This window comes from Natator depressus, chromosome 27 (assembly GCF_965152275.1).
Source record: "Natator depressus isolate rNatDep1 chromosome 27, rNatDep2.hap1, whole genome shotgun sequence".
NCBI lineage: Eukaryota > Metazoa > Chordata > Testudines > Cheloniidae > Natator > Natator depressus.
The window spans coordinates 1,704,588-1,728,456 of NC_134260.1; the positions used below are offsets into that span (position 1 = coordinate 1,704,588).

Sequence of the window (23,869 nt, forward strand, 5' to 3'; positions counted from 1 at the left end):
CCTTTTAAAGTGAGATTTATGCCCCTTTCCACTAGCACAGATCCAGTTGGAACCTGCCCAAGCTCATAAGCCACATTTTGACTGACTGGAAGGAGTTTTCATTCCATTCATTCCAAATGCTGACACAAGACAGTTCTTCAGAAACTGGATTATTCTAAGGAAGCTAAAAGATACTGATAAAACTTAATCACTAGGAGCCTGAGGAGGGAAAAGGAGGAGTGGCAGCAGGCATACCTCTCCAGGAGGAAGAAATGCCTATACCAGCACCCTTTCAGCCCTTCAAAATTGTATATAAGCAACACACCATTCCACATTGCAAGCAAACAAGCATTCAAATCCCCACTTACAATTAGATTATAATAGTCTATAGGTAAGAAAAGAAAAGCTTGTTCTTAAAGTATGAATATTTGTTACTGAATGCACAAATAAATGCAGTTGTAGCTTGTGTATTATGTCGTCCTCTATAGGGGTAGAAAAAGGATATTTTAATGTCTCCTGAAGGCCAGAGGATCTCATTTTTCCCCACTTTACCCCTTCAACATGGAAGTCAGAGCCATCATTCTTTTAAGAACATAAGAAGAGCCATACTGAGTCAGACCAAAGGTCCATCTAGCCCAGTATCCAGTCTTCTGACAGTGGACAATGCCAGGTGCCCCAGAGGGAATGAACAGAACAGGTAATCATCAAGTGATCCATCCCCTATCGCCCATTCCCAGCTTCCTAGCCTCTGGAACACTAGGAACACCATCCCTGCCCATCCTGGCTAATAGCCATTGATGGACCTATACGCCATGAATTTATCTAGTTCTTTTTTGAACCCTGTTATAGTCTTCACCTTCGCAACATCCTCTGGCAAGGAGTTCCAAAGGTTGACTGTATGTTGTGTGTTTTTGGCTAAAAAGAAGATGGGCGCTAAAAAGAGACCTACCACTCAGTATAAAATACAATATGTGCACTCACTATAAAGAAGGTTTATTCTAGAGAAGTCAACAGGAGAACAAGTTTCCAGTATGTCAAGTGTAAGGATAAAGAATGTCACGTACACATTTTAAACTTTAAAAAGTACGAGGGCCCAAACTACTGCTAAGGCTGTTTTTCTAACACAGCGTGAATAAATAAGCATCCAATTCTCTGAAGGCAGGAAGGGACAAGATCATTGAAATCAGATTCTTGGTTTCATTCAGGCCCATAGAAGGCAGAAGAGCTAAGGGCATCACCCTCCGGATCTAGAGGACACCAAATTGAAGGGAACAACAGCGCAGTTCTTCAGATCTAACTGATCACTCTGCACTGATATCTGCTTGGATCCCTGGCTCCAACAGTATTTTCAGGACATCATCTCCAACCTCTGGAAACGATGCTTATTCCTTCCTTTCAGGGTAGCCAGTTGTGGAATGCAAGCATCTTCTAAACCCTCCATTCTTACAGCTTGTTGGATCCAAGAGTGCTTCAACAAGGATCTTGGGCTTGATAGACCAGCAGTTTGAAACCTTTTTTCATTTGCAGACCCCTACAGAATTTTGAATGGAAGTGTGTGTGACGTTGCACTCTATATGATTTTATGGAAATATGCGAATGAGTGTGAATATAATGTAACCGAAATATGCTTCATGCAAAAGCTCTCTTGTAAGGTATCATTACAAAGCTTATAATCTACAGAGTATGGTCATCCCATTTGTATAAATGTATCACTCTTCTATCTGAAACTAGAAATATGAAATATAACTCTGAAGTCCTATTGTAGTTATGCAAAGTGTGGGCCATTAATGGTGGTTTGTATTCTTGATGGCTCCCATCAACCAGGACAATTCACTGTCGATGGCTCTGTTTGCTTGCAGGCCTTCTTGTGAGTCAGGCTGGGAGGAATGAGGGCTTGGAGTCTTACAGTGCCATGTGATCATGTCACCTGATCTGGAATCCATCTTTAACCTGCTGCTTTTCCATTTAGAAGGAGGGGTGGGAACCCAGAGAGAAAAAAAGGATTCCCGCCTTGTGCAAAGGATATATAAGGGAGTGGAACAGAACAAAGGGGGCTGCAATCATGAGAAATCCCCTAGCTGCCACCTGAGCTGGAACAAGGGCTGTACCGGGGCAAGGATTGTGCCCGGACTAGGAAGGTGTCCGGACTGTGATAGAAGCTTATTGGAACATCTCTGAGGGTGAGATTTCATCTGTAATCACTTTCTTACTGTATTAGATTTAGACTTGCGTGTTTTATTTTGCTTGGTAATTCACTTTGTTCTGTTATTACTTGGAACCACTTAAATCCTACTTTCTGTATTTAATAAAATAGTGTTTTACTTATTAATTATCCCAAAACATGTATTAATACCGGGGGGGGGGGCAAACAGCTGTGCATATCTCTATGAGTGTTATAGAGGGCAAACAATTTATGAGTTTACGCTGTATAAGCTTTATACAGGATAAAACTGATTTGGGGTTTGGACCCCATTGGAAGCTGGGTACCTGAGTGTTGGAGACAGGAACACTTCTTAAGTTGTTTTCAGTTAAGCCTGCAGCTTTTGGGGGACGTTGTTCAGACCTGGGTCTGGGTTTGTAGCAGTCTAGTGTGTCTGGCTCAAACAGGCAAGGTTCTGGAGTCCCAAGCTGGCAGGGAAAACGGGTTAGAAGTAGTCTCAGCACATCAGTTGGCAGTGCCCAAGGGGTTTCTGTGATCCAACCCGTCACAGTGTGGATCGCTTTGGAAATCTTAGACATAGTCTGCAGAGTCCCATGGGTCCACGGACCACAGGTTGAAAACTACTATTCTCTGGTAACAAAAGGCTTTTTTGGACCCCTTAGTCTGCAGACCAGAGATTGAAAACCACTGTGATAGACTCTTTAGGCTTAGAGTCCCTCAGCTCCAATACAGCCTAGATGCAGAGTGGGTCAGTTTGAAGTACTCTGCACCAAGAAGGAGAAAACATCCTTGGCCTGAGCCTTCAACGCTTCATCCAGGAGGAGAAGCAAGAGTGTGTTCTCACTGGAGACAGGCCCAAGTAGTATAGCATATATACAGACCACCTCCTCAAGCAGTGCCCTTCAGACATCTTATTTCTGCATTCGAAGCCCAATATTGGTCTTGATCAGCCACAACCTCAACCTACATCACACGGACACAGTCAAAATAGCAATATAGTCTGTCTCCCCTGCACAGACAAGCTTTACCCTTAGGGCAGTAAGTTCAACAGTGCCTGAGAAGCAAATTGTTGATCACAGTCTTTATCCTGGCACTGTAGGTGATCTTTTAGATATGCTGGGCCCAGGTCACTGAGCACCCTGAAGACGAAAAACAAAACCTTGAACTTGATTCAATAATCTACGGGAAGCCAGTATAGAGAGCAGATAAGTCTGATGTACTCGTGGTGATCCATGTTGACAAAGAAGTAGCGCTACAAATTCTGCACTACTTGGAGTTTCATAAGGGCTGGTGGCTTCATGCCCAGATCATGCTCATGCTTCACTCTCAGGATCAACATTAATTACTATATTGCTGATCACTTCTGCAGATTGAATGAAACAGACCAGATAGGAATTGAGAGTTGCTGCAAGGAGACAGGCAGGAAAGAGGGAGAGAAAAAGGAAAGGAGAATGAGGTAGAAAGACAATGTAACAATAATGACTGGTTTCCGAGTAGCAGCCGTGTAAGTCTGTATTCGCAAAAAGAAAAGAAGTACTTGTGGCACCTTAGAGACTAACCAATTTATTTGAGCATAAGCTTTCATGAGCTACAGTTGGCACTGAAGTGAGCTGTAGCTCACGAAAGCTTATGCTCAAATAAATTGGTTAGTCTCTAAGGTGCCACAAGTACTCCTTTTCTTTTTAATGTAACAATAAGGTACTGAATAAACAATATCTAAAAGTTTATTTACTACATAACAGGCAGGTTCTCACCCTTGATTTCTCTGGGAATCTCCTGGCAATATCAGTGGGCGATCACTGTGGATTGAGGGAATATCTGGTCCCAAAATGTAAAACCAGGCCCACAGGGCATGAACATAGAATTTGGCCCTCTGCACAAAATGATTTGGACACCCCTGCCACAGACACTTGGATATAAATAAAATGATTGTATGATGGGTCCAAGGCAGGCTAGCCAAACCAATAATTGTTTATTCTAGTTTTAACTAAGTTTCTAAAATACACTATTAAAACGATAAACTAAAAATAAACAAAGCACAAAGCTGGCTCTGACCTATTGCCTTCAGCAGAGGAAAGGAACCAAAAACAGGCAGAGTAGCAATCCTTTATATACTTTTACACCAGTGTTTGTGTCTGCAAGGAATCCTATACATAGGCCAAGAGACCACTGCTTTTAGATCATTCCAATCCCTATTGGAAGTACACACACACACACACCCCCATCAAGAGCAAGAATGCATAGAGAGAGTACTCAAAGGGCAAGCCAGATTTTTTTCTGGACTCCAGTAACAGAGACAAATTAATTTTAACCAATTTTACCAGTCTTTCAGAAACAAGCAAAATCAACATCAGTTCAGAACCAGTGCCTTAATTTAGCACATCTTTGTAACAGTGATGTCCTTGCACTACTACAAGTTGCTAGCACTCAGTAAAAAAACAACCACCCTGTGTATAGCTAGTAGACTCTGCCCTGGCCTACACTAGAAAACTACTACATCGCTCAGGGGTGTGAATAATCCATACCCCTGAGCGATGTAATTTTACTGACCTAACCAGTGTGGACAGTGCTATGTCAGCAGGAGAGCTTCTCCCACCAACACAGCTACCATGGAGCTATGCCGACAGGAGAGCTCTCCCCGATCAGCATAGAACGTCTTCACCAGACATGGTGCAGCTGCACTGATGTAGGGCTTCTAGTATAGACTAGCCCTGAGTGTTGCTTTAAGAAATTAGAAATTAGCATTTGAGCAGACAACTTACAAAAAATCACAGTAATTGCAAACTAAACTGAAGAGCTTGAAAGCAGCCCTGTTGTCCTTCCTTTTAGTATACTAAAAGTGTCAGACATCAATACAACTGAACAGCAGCTAAACTGGATCTCAAATACCAATTTACTATTAAGGTGATTTTATGAATCAGGTGAATCAGATTTTATGAATAAGGTGATTTTATGAAGTATGAATTTACTATTTTTATACCAAAAAAGGATAATGCTAGCTCAAAGTTTGCCTGTAATTGAAATAACCCAAAGGGTTTTAAGCTGATCCTTTCAGCCAACAGTGGCAAATTACACCCCATGTGCCCTACAAGAAAACACTTAAAACACAGAATTGTATTACAGATACATCACTGAGCAACTGGAAACGCCCTTTGCAAACAAGGTCTGTGAACTAAAGTACCTGGCTAGGAGCAACAAAACAAATGTAAATTAGCACTCTGTGAAGAGCACCATCCCCCGATTCCTGGACATCACTTTATTCAGATCTTTCACCTCTCTGAAGCTAATGTATGCTATCACCGTGAGAGACATGAGGTGCACTGACTACTTTCTTTCTGACAAAGGGGAAAATAGTAGTCCATCACAACAGGACAAGTAGTTCATCAGTGAGTAGTAGGTAGTATAGTTGTAAACATGCCAGTCCCAGGATATTAGAGAGACAAGGTGGGTGAAGTAATATCTGCTGTCATAGGACAAGAGGAGTTTAGTGTTACAGATTATTGTAAATAAACCATAAATCCAGTCTCTCTCTTCAGTCCATGCTTTTTGGTGTCTAGCACAGTAATGAAATTAAGCCCCCATCCAGGGCCATCCCTAGCTATTGGGGTGGGAGGGGGAGAAGGCCTCCGTGGGGGGCGGGCTTGGGGGGCAGGGGGGAACCGCCCCCCAGCACTCACCAGCAGCACGCACGTCCCGCCGCTGGTGAGTGCAGGCCCAGCCCTGCTGCAGTCCTCAGGGGAGTGAGTGGGGGTGGGGCAGAGGCTTTGGGGAAGGGGTGGAGTGGGAACGGAGCAGGGGTGAGAAGAGGTGAGTCTGGGGTGGAGCAGGGGCGGGGGCCATGAGGAAGAGGTGGGGCGGGGGCTGGAGTAGCACGCAGCTGCACAGGGCACCAGGAAATTTGATGCCCCAAATTTCCTGGTGCCCTATGCAGCTGCGTACTTTGGTATGGGTAGGGACGGCCCTGCTCCCAGCTCATCTCTTGCAAGTGTTGTACAGGTCTCCATTCCTCAAAGAAGACCTGCACAACTGTAGAAGTGTTAAACGGGCCACTCTACCTTGAATAGTCCCATACAATATGTGCTAACTCTGTATGCTAAACTATCTGTTCCACCTTACATTTTGCTGTGACATTGGGAGTACCTTTCCCAGACCTGAAGAGCTCTGTGAAGCTCAAAAGCTTGTCTGTCTCGCCAACAGAAGTTGGTCCAATAAAACATATTACCTCACCCACCTTGCATCACGGAGGCCATGTCTACACTAGCAAGCTTACAGTGTCACATCTGTACTGATGTAGCTGCTCTGTGCCGACAGGAAGAGAGCTCTCCTGTTGACATAATAAAACCATCTCAAAGAGCAACGGTAGTTATGTTGGTGGGAGAAGCTCTCCTGCCGACAGAGCAGTGTGCACACTACCACTTATGCCAGCGAAATTTGTGTCACTCAGGGAGGTGTTTTTTTTCACATGTGATCCGGTTGGAGAGCCGCTGAGTGGAGGTCAACCGACTTCTCATGCACTCAGCTGAGGCGATGAACAGTTGCGAGGACTTTCTGAACAGCTTGGTCCACTCGAGGTAGAAACCCAGAGCCCATCACACATCGAGCGTGTGGAGACGGCGCTCTTCACTGGATGAGTGGGGCTTGAGGCAGAGAACCGGCAGAAAAATGTCCTAATCCATGTGATATGCGGAGACCACCTTCAGGAGGAGCGCAGGGTGTGGGTGTACTTATGAAAAAACTGTGTATGGAGGCTCGGAGGTCAGGGCCCTGAGCTCTGAGACCCACCTGGCCAACATGATCGCGACCAGGAAGGCCACCTTCCATGAGAGGTGGGACCAGGAGCACATGGCTAGTGGTTCAAACGGGGGCCCCGTGAGACAGGCCAATACCAGGTTCAGGTCCCATTGTGGGACTGAGGGCCTAGCATATGGAAAAAGACAGTCCAACCCCTTGAGGAACTGCCCAGTCATAGCATGGGAGAATACCGTGAGACCCTGCACCAAAGGATGGAAGGCTGATATAGCCGCCAGGTGCACCTTGACTGATGGGGGCGCCAGGCCCTGAGCTCTAAGGTGGAGAAGGTAGTCAAGGATAAGCTGGATCGGGACAGCCACTGGGGAAACACCCCGTTCATCCGCCCATCTGGAGAACCAGGACCACTTTGCCAAGTAGGCACAGAGAGTGGAGGGCCGCCTACTTTCTAGGAGGATGCGCTGAACCCCTTCTGAACACGTCCTTTCCTCCCTACCTAACCATTGAGCAACCACGCCGTGAGGTGGAGAGCCACTAGGTTGGGGTGGAGAAGGCGGCCCCGGTCCTGGGAGAGCAGGTCTGCGCAGAACAGCAACAGCCATGGCGGAGCAACCGCCAGGCCCATGAGGGTCCCATACCAATATTGCCTGGGCCATGCCAGGGCAATCAGTAGGACCCGGGCCTTTCCCGTCTTTACTTTTTCCACAACCTTGCTGATCAGTGGGAATGGGGGGAAGGCATAGAGAAACTGGCCTGACCAGGACAGGAGGAAAGCACAGAGATAGCACCCCTTCCCAGTACCCCCTGGAGCAGAACCGGGAACAGCGCCGGTTCTGCCGAGTCACAAACAGGTCCACCTGGGGAGTCCCCCACACTTGGAAAAGACTGTGAGCCACTTCCGGGTGGAGAGACCACTCGTGCTGAGAGAAGTCCCTGCTCAAGCAATCCGCCCGCGCATTCCAGGCACCCGGTAGATGGAAGGCCTTTAGGCAGATGTCGTGGGCTATACAGAAATCCCACAGCTTGAGGGCTTCGCTGCAGAGGGCAGAGGAGTGGGCTCCGCCTTGCCTGTTGATACAGAACATCAAGGCCATGTTGTCCGTGAGGACCCTGACCACCCTGTCCTCCAGATGCGAGCAGAAGGCCACGCATGCCAGCCATACCGTCCGGAGTTCCTTGACTTTTTTGTGTAGGGTAAGATCTTGAGCCAACCACAGACCTTGGGTCTGAATGTTCCCCACATGGGCCCCCCAACCCAGGTTCGATGTATTGGACACCAGTTCCAGCGACAAGGCCCTGTCCCTGAATGGGACCCCTTGGAGCATGTTGCTTGGGGCAGACCACCACTGTACGGAGGCAATCACCAAGTCGGCTATGGTGAGGACTTTGTCCATCCTGTCCCTGGCCTGGGAGAACTTCAAGGCCAACCAGAGGTGGAGGGGCCTCATCTGGAGTCTGGCGTGACGGACCACATACGTGCACGCCGACATGTGACCCAAGAGCTGGAGGCACACACTGGCTGTTGTCACCGGGAACCTTGTGACTGTGTCAATGAGCCCCTTCAGGGTCTCGAACCTCTCTGGTGGGAGGGAGGCTCTGGCCAACGAGGCATCCAGGAGCACCCCGATAAACTCTAAGCATTGAACCGGAACTAACGTGGACTTGGTGTTCATAGAATATCAGGGTTGTAAGGGACTTCAGGAGGTCATCTAGTCCAACCCCCTGCTCAAAGCAGGGCCAATCCCCAATTTCTGCCCCAGATCCCTAAATGGCCCCCTCAAGGATTGAACTCACAACCCTGGGTTTAGCAGGCCAATGCTCAAACCACTGAGCTATTCCTCCCCCTTCATCCACTTCATAGTCCATTATAGTCCACCTTACAGTCCATTCATCCACCCTAACTTGCTGGCAAGAATACTGTGGGAGACCATATCCAAAACTTTGCTAAAGTCAAGGAACAACACGTCCACTGCTTTCCCCTCATCCACAGAGCCAGTTATCTTGTCATTGAAGGCAATCAGGTTAGTCAGGCATGACTTGCCCTTGGTGAATCCATGCAGACTGTTCCTGATCACTTTCCTCTCCTCTAAGCGCTTCAGAATTGATTCCTTGAGGACCTGCTCCATGATTTTTCCAGGGACTGAGGTGAGGCTGACTGGCCTGTAGTTCCCCAGAGCCTCCTCCTTCCCTTTTTTAAAGATGGGCACTACATTAGCTTTTTTCCAGTCGTCCGGGACTTCCCCCAATCGCCATGAGTTTTCAAAGATAATGGCCAATGGCTCTGCAATCACATTCGCCAACTCCTTTAGCACTCTCGGATGCAGTGCATCCGGTCCCATGGACTTGTGCTCATCCAGCTTTTCTAAATAGTCCTGAACTACTACTTTCTCTACAGTGGGCTGGTCACCTCCTTCCCATGCTGTGCTGCCCAGTGCAGTAGCCTGGGAGCTGACCTTGTTCGTGAAGACAGAGGCAAAAAAAGCATTGAGTACATTAGCTTTTTCCACATCCTCTGTCACTAGTTTACCTCCCTCATTCAGTAAGGGGCCCACACTTTCCTTGACTTTCTTCAGGTATGTTAGCAACAAGAAGAAACCTTTCTTGTTACTCTTAACATCTGTTGCTAGCTGCAACTCCAAGTGTGATTTGGCCTTCCTGATTTCACTCCTGCATGCCTGAGCAATACTTTTATACTCCTCCCTGGTCATTTGTCCAATCTTCCACTTCTTGTAATCTTCTTTTTTGTGTTTAAGATCAGCAAGGATTTCACTGTTAAGCCAAGCTGGTCGCCTGCCATATTTACTATTCTTTCTACACATTGGGATGGTTTGTCCCTGTAACCTCAATAAGGATTCTTTAAAATACAGCCAGCTCTCCTGGACTCTTTTCCTCCTCATGTTATTCTCCCAGAGGATCCTGCCCATCCGTTCCTGGAGGGAGTCAAAGTCTGCTTTTCTGAAGTCCAGGGTCCGTATTCTCCTTCCTTGTGTCAGGATCCTGAACTCGACCATCTCATGGTCACTGCCTCCCAGGTTCCCATCCACTTTTGCTTCCCCTATTAATTCTTCCCAGTTTGTGAGCACAGGTCAAGAAGAGCTCTGCCCCTAGTTGGTTCCTCCAGCACTTGCACCAGGAAATATTTACCAACAGGCCCAAAGCCATGCATGTGGATAGGAGGAGCGTCACATGATCCCTCACCTGCAACCAGGAGCTGCCCTTGACCAGCCAATCATCCAGATAGGGACAAATCCGGACACCCCCCCCCCCCCCCAGCGCCTGAGGTAGGCCGCTACCACCGACATACATTTTGTAAATACTCTGGGGGCAGTGGATAGGCCAAACAGGAGGATCATAAACTGGTAGTGATTCTGCCCCACCACAAAATGAAGGAAGCGTCTGTGCCCCTCAAATATATGAATGTGGAAGTACACGTCCTGCAGATCGAGGGCAGCATACCAGTCCCCAGGATCCAGGGAGGGGATAATGGAGGCCAGGGAGACCATGCAGAACTTGAGCTGCATCATGTACTGGTTCAGACCTCGCAGGTCCAGGACAGCCCTGAGCCCGCCTTTGGGATAAGGAAATGGTAGGAGCAGAACCCCTTGCCTTTGAACTTCCCAGGCACCACTTCCACGGCTCCTAGGCTCAGGAGCCGCCCCACCTCCTGCTTGAGCAGAGCTTCGTGAGAGGGTTCCCTCAGGAGGGACGGGGGATGGTTGGGTGGGGGGGGAAGTAAACTGGAGGGTGTAGCCCTAGTAGATTGTGTTGAGGACCCATTGGTCCGAGGTCAGCCGCGACCACTCCGGGAGGAATGCACTCAACTGTTTGGAGAAGGGGAGCTTTATTGAAGGTGGATCCCTGATGAGGACTGGCAGGGCGCCCCCGAGCATTCCGTCAAAAACGCCTTGGATACCCATGTTGGGAAGCAGAGCGAGACTGCCTCTGAGGGCGCCTTTTATAGTCCCGTGACTTCTTATAGGCGGCCTCATATTTCAGGTGGGTGGCCTGAGCAGGAGTCTGCTGTGGCTTGAACTTAGATTTAGCCAGAGCATAGAGACCCAGAGTCTGGAGGGTAACGCGGGAGTCCTTCATGCCATGCAGCTTTGTATCCATTTGTTCCGCAAAGAGAGCTTTGGCATCAAACGGGATATCCTGCATGGCAGTCTGCACCTCACTGGATAGCCCGGAGACCTGGAGCCATGACGCCCTTCTCATGGGCACCACGGAGGAGCTTCCAGCACCGGTGCACATGGCAAGCACGCACACCTATTGTGGAATACACATGAGCAATCACTCGAAGAAGTACAGTTTTCTCTTATTTACGCGCTTTCAAGTTTTTGGACTGGTGGACCGTGTCCTGATGCAACATTTTCTGTTACTAAACAAGTTTTTTGTCTGTTAACTTCCTAGTCTTTTTATACAGGTTTGGTGTACCTAGGTGGGTAGCTAGAGGAGTTGCACCTACCTGAGAAGTAGAGGAAGAAACTGGCTGCTGAGGCTGCTCCTGGGTGGACTGACCAGCTGAATGTTATATTGTCACTGCAAAATACAGCAGGTTACCCACTTGATGCATTTTTTTTTTCATCTAGTCTGACAGTGTTGCCTAGTGCAGAGAGCACTGGACTGGGACTCAGGAGACGCAGCTTCTATTCCCAGCTTGGCCACTAGCTTGCCGGGGGACTTTGGGCAAGTCACTTCACCTCCTTTTATCTCAGTTTCTCCTTCTTCAAGAGGTTACTCGTGCGGGAATTCTGCACCCAAAATAATAAAAATTCTGCGTACATTTTAAAATTCTGCAAATATTATTTATCAAAATAACACTATATAATCATGCCAGTTTCAATTATTTTGGTACTTTATTTCAAAATGTCTGTTAGCAAGTATGTCTAACAATATAGAGACACAAAATTTCCCCCAGGAGTTAAAGAAATACCTATGACAACCCAGTTCCTCTTTCTCTGCCCCCTCCCAGAGCCCAGTTGGGTGGTGAGAGGAGGGCAGACACCCACAATCCCTCCCCCAGACCCCAGTCACGGACCCCCCAAGCCAATACACCCAAACCTGCTACCCCTCAGAGCCTAGCCGTGGCGCCCTCCCTAACCCAGATACCTGTGCCCCCTCCCCGAGCCCAGCCATGCCCCCCTGCCGAGACAGCAGCCCATCTACCCCTCTGAGCCCAGGAATCCAGAGGGAGAAACAGCCTGTTGCTGGGTCCCAGGATTGTGTGGAGTTTCCTGCATGCTACCATCTCTTTCCCTCAGGGCATGCGGGGAACTGCAGCTCCCAGGAACTCTCCCCATCCCCCTGGCAGTGTCATCTATATGCAAGCTGGGCTCTGCTGGGTCCAGCGGCCCCTAGTGGCAGCAAGAAGCCCATTTCTGTGGGGGAAAAGGACATTCTGCGCCTAAAACATTGATTTCTACAAAATTCTGCATTGCACAGTGGTGCAGAATTCCCCCAGGAGTAAAGATGTGGATAGAGATGCTTACCTTCTTTGTGAAGCACTTTAAGATCTACTGATGAAAAGCACTGTATAAGAGCTAGGTATTACTTATAAAAATGAATCATTAACCAGACAAATGCTAACTATGTATAAATGACATTGCAGCAGCTGTCACATACAGTAGAACCTCAGAGTTACACACACCAGATTTATGACCTGACCAGTCAACCACTGTATGCAATCCACTGGAAACCAAAGTATGCAATCATGCAGCAGCAGAGCCAAAAAAACCAAATACAGTACAACACTGTGTTAAACATAAACTACTAAAAAAAGAAAGATAAGAAAACTTTTTCTGTGCTTGTTTCATTTAAATTAATTTGGTAAAAGCAGCATTTTTCTTCTGCCCAGCTGTATTCAAAGCTGTATTAAGTCACTGTTCAGTTGTAAACTTTTGAAAGAACCATAACGTTTTGTTCAGCGTTACGGACAACCTCCATTCCCGAGATGTTCATAACTCTAAGGTTCTATTGTACAGGGCAATGAATGAAACACACACACACACACACACTCTATTTCAGATTTATTGCAAAAGGAGTCCAAAAAAAGTGAGATGCTACAGTGAATTATAAAAATGGCATTGTTATTCTCTGTATCAACCAATTTTTCACCAAACCACCAAAACCTGCCACTTAAAAAATGAACCCTAGAACAAATTTTCTTTTGCCATTTTTGTATGACTTTTGCAAAATAAAGGTTTTAAACTCCTGTTAAACCGAGCTCTTTTCCCCAGCCTTAACTATGCTGTCATGACCAGCTCCATCATGTGACCTCTAATATCTGTTAAGTCTGTCCACTGACTGATGTCATAGTCCAATATTCAGGCAATTAGTCACCTTCAACCACTGAAGTTAATGAAAATATGTCTTCACCGTCAATGCAGGGTCAGGTATTTGCCTGTGTAGCTTATCCAGGTATTTATCTAAACACAGCAAAGTACCAGTATTAATATAGAAGAGGGTCTGAAAAGGTTCTATTATTTGACATTTTTAAAAAAAGAATCACTGTTTTAAAAAGTCCTTTTAATTCAATCTATTGCAAGCCCCTCTGAAAGAGCATTAGTTGGTATATCAATCTCTATGAAGCCTGACAATACTTAAGCCTAAAATGTCTACTAAAGAATTTACTAACAAAGTAATGAGACAATCTCTGCTAAAGTGAAATTCATTTGAATTAAGGTGGCTGTGATTATGTTGGTTTCTTTGCAGTTGTTTAGAGTACAAAAATCTACCAAAGAATTTTAAAAGAAACATGCAAATATACCCGATCAAGAGACTGAACTGCACATGTGAACTCTCTGGAATAAGTATTAATCTAAAATGTTGGAGAAATCAATAACTGATGGATTGTAGGTAGTACATAGAAACATTCAGTATTAAGGGGTTCAAACACAGCCTAAGTTAGAAGTAACTAAAAGTGAACATCCAGTAGCTGCTTGATGGCTTAAGTGAAATTACTGTTTCAATACCTAACGGAGAGATGTCCACATCACAAAAATATCACGCATTGGAATTCTGATTAGACGCTGTCATTTCACTTCTTGGTTATTCTGTTGTGAGACAAACTAATTACTAGAAACAGTCCCACCAGGTCAGAAATAAAGCACACTGGCACGCTTACATTGCAGCTACCCAGGCTAGTACCAGTTTTACACATACAGCTAATTCACATATTAAAAAGCTGAACAGTGCAGTGCATTTGTCTTTCACTCACTGAAGACATCCTTTGGGAAATGTCCTTGTATGCACTGAAGCTGATATGGTTTCCATTCCACCCACATCTGGCTTTCTTGGGAACTAAATTGAGCACAACCTGCCTGCGTTAAACAGTGACCCTGAACAGAAATAGTCCCGGCAGAAGCCAGAATTACGACACAGAGTGGAACCAGTCCAAATATAAGCTCAGAACAAACCCACCATTTCAAGTTAGTGAGAGTGTAACCAGACGGAATGGAAAAACTATTCCCAGTTTGAGATAAGCATATGCCACAAGCACAAAGACAACTCTACTGCCATCTAAATACCCTTCTGCAAAGACTACAAGGAGCTCTACACAGCAGCTGGAAGGATACTGCAACTTCCAAAACTTGCCACTGGATCATCCTGAGATCATACCATAAAGTTAGCTATATGGCTGTTGATATCACTACTGGAGGAATCAGACAAAGGATAAAAGCCAGAGAAGAAGCTATCAGTCCTTAGTTTATGATAAAGGATATTTACAGGACCAAAGGGAAAAATTGTGTTTAATGTATAAAATATACAAACTAAATATTTAATACAGATTTTCTCGATGTTCAGTATTACCTAAAGTAGTGTTTCTACTGTGGCTATACTAAATACAGACCACAAAATACTTGTCAGTCTGAGACACTTATCTAATTTTTATAATGAATATGTTACTTGTTTTGTACATTGAGAAAATTAAGCACTTTCAATGTAATAGACAAAATGGGTACTCTTCAGCCTATAGCAGGAGTCCAGGGCTGGCCTTACCATGAGGCGAACTGAGGTGGCCGCCTCAGGTGCCAGACTTTGGGGGGGGGGGGGGGGGGCACGCGCCACTAGGACGCAGAGTGTAGTAAATTGTGTCTGCTGCTGATGCCTCTGTATTCTCTCTGCTCTAGATGCACAGAGATGGTGGAGTGTTGTGCTGGAGGAAGGAGGGCACAAGAGACATAAGAGGCAGGCAAGAGAAAAGGTGAGGGAACAGAAAGCAGCAGGAGCTGCAGGGGGAGAGAGGAGGAAGAGCCTCTTATGTACCTCTCTAGCACCCCCAGGACCCTGGACTGATTAACATCAGCTGCTCAGGGAGCTTCGTTTCCTGCTGCTTCCTTGAACCCAATTGAGGAGAACAGGCAGTCAACTGAAGGAGTAGGACCCAGGTAGGCCCTTAAGATGCTGATATCTTCCCTCACTCAGGCCCTGCTACCAGCCTACTTATTTGTCCCCTTCAACTGAGTGTTGAGAGCCACTATAGCTGGCACAGAACAGCAGTCATGAGTGAAAGAAGAAAACGCCCCTCTGGGGCAGCATTCAGAAGAAAGAAAGAAAGAAAGAAAGAAAGAAAGGAAGAAAGAAAGAAAGAAAGAAAGAAAGAAAGAAAGAAAGAAAGAAAGAAAGAAAGAAAGAAAGAAAGAAAGAAAGAAAGAAAGAAAGAAAGAAAGAAAGAAAGAAAGAAAGAAAGAAAGAAAGAAAGAAAGAAAGAAAGAAAGAAAGAAAGAAAGAAAGAAAGAAAGAAAGAAAGAAAGAAAGAAAGAAAGAAAGAAAGAAAGAAAGAAAGAAAGAAAGAAAGAAAGAAAGAAAGAAAGAAAGAAAGAAAGAAAGAAAGAAAGGCTTTTCTATCTAAGCAGGAAGGAGCTCTCCTGAGATACATAGACACAAATGTTCACGGTGAACCTTCCGGCCCCAGGGAGGATGTGAGTGGTGAGGAGATGCCTGATCTTCCAGTTAGTCAGAGTGCAGGTGACCTGGCAGCTACTGCAGCATCCATATCTCCATCTCAAATGGATGTAACCATGCACATTCCTGAAGAAAAGTGTAGATCAGAGAAGAGTGGGGTGGAGGTGCAAGAAACAGCTGCTGCTGAGTTTAGTTCCTTAAGTCTAGATGATCCAGGACTGTGGACCCACTTGAGCAGTAGCCTGAGGGACTTCCTTGTTCTGCATGGGCCATAGCAAATGAAAAACTTTGTGTTGCCCAAAGACAATGAAAATAGAAGTTTCCATCCAACACATTACTGGCGTGAAATCCCCAGTGGTGACAAAGTGGAGAGGCCATGGCTTATGTACTCAAAAACCCAGAATGCTACATACTGTTTTTGTTGCAAACTCTTCCAGTCTAATGTTCCAGCCACATTGGGTTCTACAAGAACAAAGGACTAGAAAAATCTGGCTAGAAATCCGGCAAGCCATGTGAAGGACGCAAATCACCAGAGAGCATTCCATAGGTGGAAAGATGAGACTAAGGTTAAAGGCCACCATAGATGATCAGCATCAAGAGAAGATTGCATCAGAGTCTCTTTACTGGCAAAATGTTCTGAAAAGGCTCATTGCCATTGTGAGAATGCTTGCTACCCAAAGCCTAGCACTGTGTGGCTCTTCAGATCAGCTGTATGTACCAAACAATGGAAAATTCCTTAAAATTGTGGAGCTGATGGCTGAGTTTGATGCTGTATTCCAGGAGCATCTAAGAAGAGTCACTACCCAAGAAATGTACATGCACCGCTACCTTGGAAAAACAATTCAAAATGAGATCATACAGTTTCTGGAAACAAATATCAAACAGAAGATTGTGGCAGATTTGAAGTCAGCAAATTAATACTCTGCTATTCTGGACTGCACACCTGACATCAGCCCTACGGAACAAATGACTTTAATGGTGCGTTTTGTAACAGAACCTAGTGAAAATATCCCTGCAATTGGTGACTGTCAGAGAGCATTTTCTAGAATTTATTGACATTGATGATACTACAGGAGCTGGTATGACAAATGTGCTTCTTAAAAAGCTGGAAGATATAGGAATTGCGATAGCTGACATGCGAGGTCAGGGCTACGATAATGGTACCAACATGAGGGGAAAGAACAGAGGAGCACAGACACGGATCCGAGAGTTAAACCCTCAAGCTTTTTTTGTCCCATGCAGTTCTCATTCATTGAACTCGGTAGTCAGTGATGCAGCATCACCTTCTAGTGAGGCTGCTGAATTTTTTTTAATGTAATTCAAAGCATCTATGTATTTTTCTCTGCATCAACTCATTGATGGCAAATTTTGAAGCAACATCTGTGAACATCACCTGATACCGAAACCACTGAGTGCCACACAATGGGAATGTCGAGTGGAGACAATAACGCCTATCAAACACCAAATTGGGAAGATAGATAATGCCACAGTTGCCATTATGGAGGATAACGCTATGACAGGAATAGTTCGTGGGAGAACAGTGGCAGAGGGAAATGGAATCACCAGAAACATACATAACTTCAAATTTCTGCCTGGCTTAGTGTTGTGGCATGACATACTGTTTGAAATAAATGTTGTAAGCAAGAGACTCCAAGGTGTTGACCTTGATATATCTGGAGCAATAAAACAACTGGACAAAGCAAAGTCATACAGTCTTACCAGTCAGAAGAGGGATTTCAAAACGTTCTGAAGAATGCACAGAAGTTGGCAGAGGAACTTCACACTGAAGCTATTTTCCCACCCATTCAAGAATACAAGAGGCACCGAAGACTATGACATTTTGGTTACGAGGCACGGGATAATCCCATAAGAGACCCCAAACAACAATTCAAAGCTGAATTCTTTAACCAGGTGCTAGATTGTGCAATACAGTCAGTTGAAGAACGTTTCATGCAGCTCAAGGAACACAGCAGTATATTTGGGATGTTGTATGATATTCCAAAACTCCTCACTATACTTGAAGACCTACACCAGCAATGCAGGGCACTAGAAACAGTGTTGACACATGACGACATGCGCGATATTAATGCGAGTGATTTAGGTGATGAACTGAAAGCCCTTTCAAGACACATTTCAGCAGGATCAACTCCAAAAACTGTTCTGGAATATATGTGCACAAATAAGATGACCACCCTCTTTCCAAATGCTTTTGTTGTTCTGCACATACTTCTAACACTTCCTGTAACAGTTGCCAGTGGAGAACGCAACTTCTCCAAGCTAAAGTTAATAAAAACACATCTACACTCCACAATGACACAAGAGAGGCGTGTTGGCCTTGCAACCATCTCAATAGAGCATAAGCTGGCCCAGACTGTGGACCTTCAGCAGGAAGCAGTTCAAATCTTTGCAACCAAGAAGGCAAGGAAGGCACCACTTTGATTATTCAAACAGATAAAAGTGCCAGTGTTTACTATGCAGATAAGAAAAGTTACATTTGCTGTTCAGGAGTTTGAAAGTTAAGTGTTAGTTAACATTTTTGAACAAGGCATTTTAAGTTGTGAGTTCTCCTTTATTGGGGTACATAGCAGAGCAGTACCATGCGAAGAGTAGAACAGGAAGAAGGCAGAATTGAGACCTTTCAAAGTTTTGGTCCAAGTGAGGGGGCATGGAGGCGTCATTTGAGCTCCCCACCTCAGGTGCCAAAATGTTGTGGGCCGGCCCTGCAGGAGTCTATGTTAGTATTACATACAAAAAACTACATAAAATATGTAGATTGCAAAGTCAAGCACTAAAAATTAGCAAATGCCAGATTTAAGGCTGCCTGTGCAATACTGTATATATTAATTGTACCTCCACATCCATCCATCCTCTCAAACTTTTGAGAAGTGTGATGAAGTTAATGCCTATCTTTTTGTGTTATATGCTTTATGCTTATAAGTTCAAAATACTTATGCTTCCAGGTGGAAGTTTTCATTGCAAGTGCTCTAAACGCAAATAATAGAGCATGTGATCCACTACCTATGGTGATTTGCAGGTCCCTCAACCATGGTTTCCCGAACATGCCAGTGGTTTGGGTGATAGGTGTTGGCATTGACCTCAGAATCTGCAAGCCCAGGGCAACTACTACCAGCAGCAGTAAGGTAAGGGAGGGGTGGGCTTCTTGTGTTTTCTCGTGGCTGCAAACACCCCTCTTCCTGGAGCCGCCTCGGCCAAAGACCACAATTTGGGAGGCCTAACACTGGTCCCTGGTCTCAAAGCACCATCCATATTGCTGAGGGGAAGAGACATTGTCCACCTGCGCTCCCGACACTGATTTCCCACGAGTTCCAGCCTAAGTTCCCTGCAAGCTGCATGGCCACGCAGCAATCTATTTAGTGGCATGCAGGCACTCAGGGAACCCATCCGGGGACCTGCTGCGGCCGGGGGAGGGGCACCCTCCCCAGGCTTCAACCTAGCCCGGCCCCTAACCTGCCACAGCCAGGGCAGCTCCCCGGCCCTAACTATGCTGCAGCCCAGATCCAGTCGCAACTGGGGCAGCCGCAGGTGGCCAGACCCAGCCAGCCTGGACCCAGATGCAGTGCCCCTCCCTGGACCCAGCTCCAGCCCGGATCTGCTGGGACCAGGGAAGGAGCGCCTATTCTGCGGCCCCAGCCCCGGAGCTGCCGCAGCAGGGAGAGGCACCTCTCCCCCACAGCCAAGGTGCTGATGCAGGCAGAGAGAGCTGGAGGGAGTCCTCTCTCTCCCCGTCATAGCCCCGGAGCACCCTCCTGCACCCCAAACCCCATCCCTGGCCCGACCCCAGAGCCCACACTTCCAGCCGAAGCCCTCCCCTCCCCCCCACCCCAACCCTCATCCCCAGCCCTACCCCAGAGCCCGCATCCCCACCACATTAATTTTGTTATGTGCACTGATATGAAGGTGAGGCGTCACACATCACCTCCACCTTGGTGCACATAACAAAATTCATTCCACACATGGGTGGGAAAAATTAGAGGGAACACTGGCTGCAGCACAATGCCTGTTGCCCATGCCTCCGGGCCATACTCACCATAGTTGGAACAGCAAACCGGTTCATTGAATGGCTAGGGATTCTGATTATGTTCTGGCTTGCACTTGAGTGTAATAACGGGAGGAATTTTTAAATAGCAACCTTGTACTAGACCCCGGGTATGCACTGACAACGGTTGCCTTGTGCTTGCATCCTTCAGCACATCCTCCACACTGGCAGACAGGCTGCCGCAGATTAGAAGATGGAAAAAGAGACTCCGGGATGACATGTTCAGCGAGATAATGAACACCTCCAGGACAGCTGATATGGAGTTCAGAGCCTGGAGGATTTAATTGTCTGAAAAACTGGACACAGAGAGCAAGAGAGCATCCCAAGAGCACAAGTGTACCATGCAGGATGAGATGCTGCAGATTATGAAGGACCAGACAGACATGTTGAGGCATCTCGTTGAACTTCAAGAAAAACAGCTTGCTAGACTCCCTCTGCAGCCCCCGCAGAACAGCCTGCAAACATCGCCCTATTCCCAATCATTCCCGGAGGTGTGGGGGAGGATGCCGTATCCCTTCCACTCAACACCAGAGGAGGGTACTAAGAACAAAGCTATTTGAAGAGCTTTGATGGACAAGTCTTCTGTGCTTTCCCAGAAAAGCTGGCTTGGTTTTTCCCCTCCCAATTTTATCATATCATTTGCCCCAGGTTAAATTATTTTCTTGTTCTTTCAGTTTCTTCATGTTTGTGCAATAAAAGTCAATGTTTTGAGAATGAAATACTCTATTTATTCCAAGCATGAGGTTTTTGGTGGGAGCGGGAGGTACAGGGAAACTGATGCAACAGAGGGGATGGTATGGGAAGGCACAATGCAAACAAGTGGTGCACATTACTGTGGCTCATTACTGAACTGGGTTTTCAAAGCCTCCCGGAAACACAGAGCTCCTCACTGGGCTCAAAGTTTTATTGCCCTGGTATCTGGCTGCTCAAAATTAGCTGCTACCTCCATGGCCCACCCTTACGGAAATTTCTCTCCCTTTGACTCACAGATAGGAGCACACAGCAGGCTGAGAGAAAAATGGGGATATTGCTTTCACTGAGGTCTAACCTAGTAAGCAGTTTGCCTGCTGTGTGCTCTCTGCCTGCAGTTTGCTTACTAGGTTAGACCTGGTAAATGTCCAGAGAACATTCCACCACCATTCTGCACTTGCTCAGCCTATTGTTGAACCACTCCTTACTGCTGTCCGGGTGGCCAGTGTATGGCTTCATGAGCCATGGGAGCAAGGGGCAGGCTGGGTCTCCCAGGATCACTATAGGCATTTCAACATCATCAGTGGTTATTCTGTGATCTAGAAAGAAAGTCCCTGATTGTAGCTTTCTTAACAGACCTGTGTTCCTAAAGATGTGCGCATCATGCACCTTTCCTGATCATCCCAAACTGATGTCAGTGAAACGCTCCCTGTGATCCACCAGTGCTTGCAACACCTGTGAAAAGTATTCCTTTTGGTATAGTACTCTTTGGCAAGGTGGTCTGGTGCCAAGATAGGAATGTGTATGATATCTATCGCCCCACTGCAGTTAGGGAACCCCATCGCAGCAAAACCATCCACTATGTTCTGCACGTTGCCTAGAGACACTACCCTTCTTAGCAAAAGTAAATTAATGGCCCTGCACACTTGGATCACAACAGCTCCCATGATGGATTTACCAACTCCAAATTGATTCCCCACTGACTGCTAGCAGTCTGGCATTTCAAGCTTCCACAGAGCAATCACCAATCGCATCTCCACTGTCAGAGCAAGTCTCATTTTAGTGTTGCTGTGCTTCAGGTCTGGGGAAAGCTCTGCACACAGTTCCTGGAAAGCGGCATTCCACATCTGAAAGTTCTGCAGCCACTGCTCATCATCCCATAGCTGCATAACGATGAAATCCCACCGGTCAGTGCTTGTTTCCCAGGACCAGAAATGGCACTCCACTGTGTTCAGCTGCTGCACAACTACCAGCAGCAACCAGGACCTGTTTCATTCTATGGCTTGCAACAGGACTGCTTGAATGACATCGCAAAGTTCCGCGGGGTCCAGGGCTATCAGGCACTGGCATACACACAGCTAAGCCAGGCTTTCGAAAAAAGGCATGAAAAAGTATGGGTTGTTTGCCATTGATATCAGAGTAAGGAGGGAGGGGAGGGAGGAAACTGCATCATGGGAGTTCTAAGCCATGTTCCCATTTCCCCGCCCCCAGACAATGTTTTGGACCCATGAGGCATTGCAAGCCTTTCCCAAAACCCCTTGTGACTAGTTGCACTGTGGGATAGCTATCCAAGGTACACTGCTCTATGCATCAATGCAAGTGCTGCTAGTAAAGATGCATTCCACCAACACAATGAGTGCGGTGTGAACATGCCCGACCAACTTAACTACTGCAGCAACTGGATGCCAACTTAAATTAAGCTGACCTAACTTTGTAGTGAAGACATGCCCATAGTCTCTGCCAATCTTACCCTGAGAAAAATTCCTTCCCGACCCCAAACATGACAATCAGTTAGACCGTGAGCATGTGGGCAAGACCCAGCAGCCAGATATCTGGAAAAGAATTCTCTGTAGAAACTCAGATCCCTCCCCATCTAGCACGCCATCACTGGTATTATTTGATACCATATTATAACATATAATTTTATTAATGGATAAATAGAGATAAGAGGCATTGATTAAATTTTAAGAAACTATGTGGAAAATTAAAAGTTATCTATAGTAGTATATAACAGACTCCAACAATCTGAGGAATTGTCATTGCCAAGCGACCATAAATAGTACTGCAAATATTTCAGACATTGTCTATTTTAAATAGAAATGTAATCAGTGAAAAATATATGTACTCATCAATAAAGTTAAGGTCTTTGTTCTATATTAAATAAAGTGACACATTACATTTGCTTAACATACCAACTGAAAGTGAAAATGTTTAAGGTGAAGCCTAACAAAATATTGAAAGGCCCAAATGACCAATGGGCTTGATCCACTCTTTATTTGTATTTGCAGACAGCCAGTGTAACACACAAAGCAATCTACAACTAAGGGGAAGGGAATGACCAAGTTCTGATACAGAAGGATGTACAACTGTTTTGTGTTTTACTAATGGTTACTAAAACTACTGGCATTGAACCAAACAGTAAAATGGCCTAGCAGACAGAGCACTGGACTGGGCCTCAGGATACCTGGGTTTCTATTCCCAGCTCTGCTACTGACTTTCTGGATGATCTTCAGCAAATCACTTCACCTCTCCTTTACCTCCTTTGTGAAGTGCTTTGAAATACTATTATCTAACCACCTTTATTTTGTCATCTTTGGCCTCTTATTTGCTTTAAATTCTATTTTTTTCTAATAAAAGTTATAAATTAAATTTTTTTCTCCAGTTTGTACTTTAGCTAAGGAACAGAGATTTCATCTCAAGAATTGTGAGTAATTTAGCAGAGATAATAGCTTAACTAAAATTACTTAACCTCAATGTGTTTTATAATGTTTCTTTCTCCGGGATCATGTATTAAAGACTATAATACATAAGGATTTATGGTTGCAAGGGCAAACTCAAATCTGACATTTCCTAACTTGTGTGTGCTGGATTTTGCAATTTAAATAAAGTTCTTGTAATATAGTTTTTGTATGTAAATTCTAGGTTTTTTTTAAAGTAAAAAATAAATATTATGTATAATTGTAACCACCACTACATCAGGTGTTCACAAGGTTGGAACACTGAACCTTCAGCAGGACATCACAGACAGCTACCACTTGTGCTCCAGCACTTACTATGTTAGCTGATGGAGCAGGTGGGCTGCAGGGTGGTAGGTGCATATGGAGCACTACCATGTCCCAGGGTCCAGAAGGGAGGGCTAAGGCGGTCCCATGAGTCTCACTGGCAAATTCCAGAGACAACAACCAGGTCAGAAGCAAATCTCCCTCAAACTGATGGGAAGGGGTAAAGTGCATTCCTACCGAGATGCTGTCTCTGGACTCCATTCAGGGGCTCTTTTTCATATCATCTTCTGGTGAGGTGTGACAAATCTGAAATGTCTCCCACTATTC

General features: G+C 45.7%; 1 protein-coding gene across 2 annotated transcripts in view; it reads right to left on the minus strand.

The window, feature by feature from the left end:
- Window positions 1–23,869, minus strand: part of MYO1D (myosin ID) — a 339,856-nt gene that overhangs the window by 314,601 nt on the left and 1,386 nt on the right. The gene's annotated exons all lie outside the window — the stretch shown is intronic.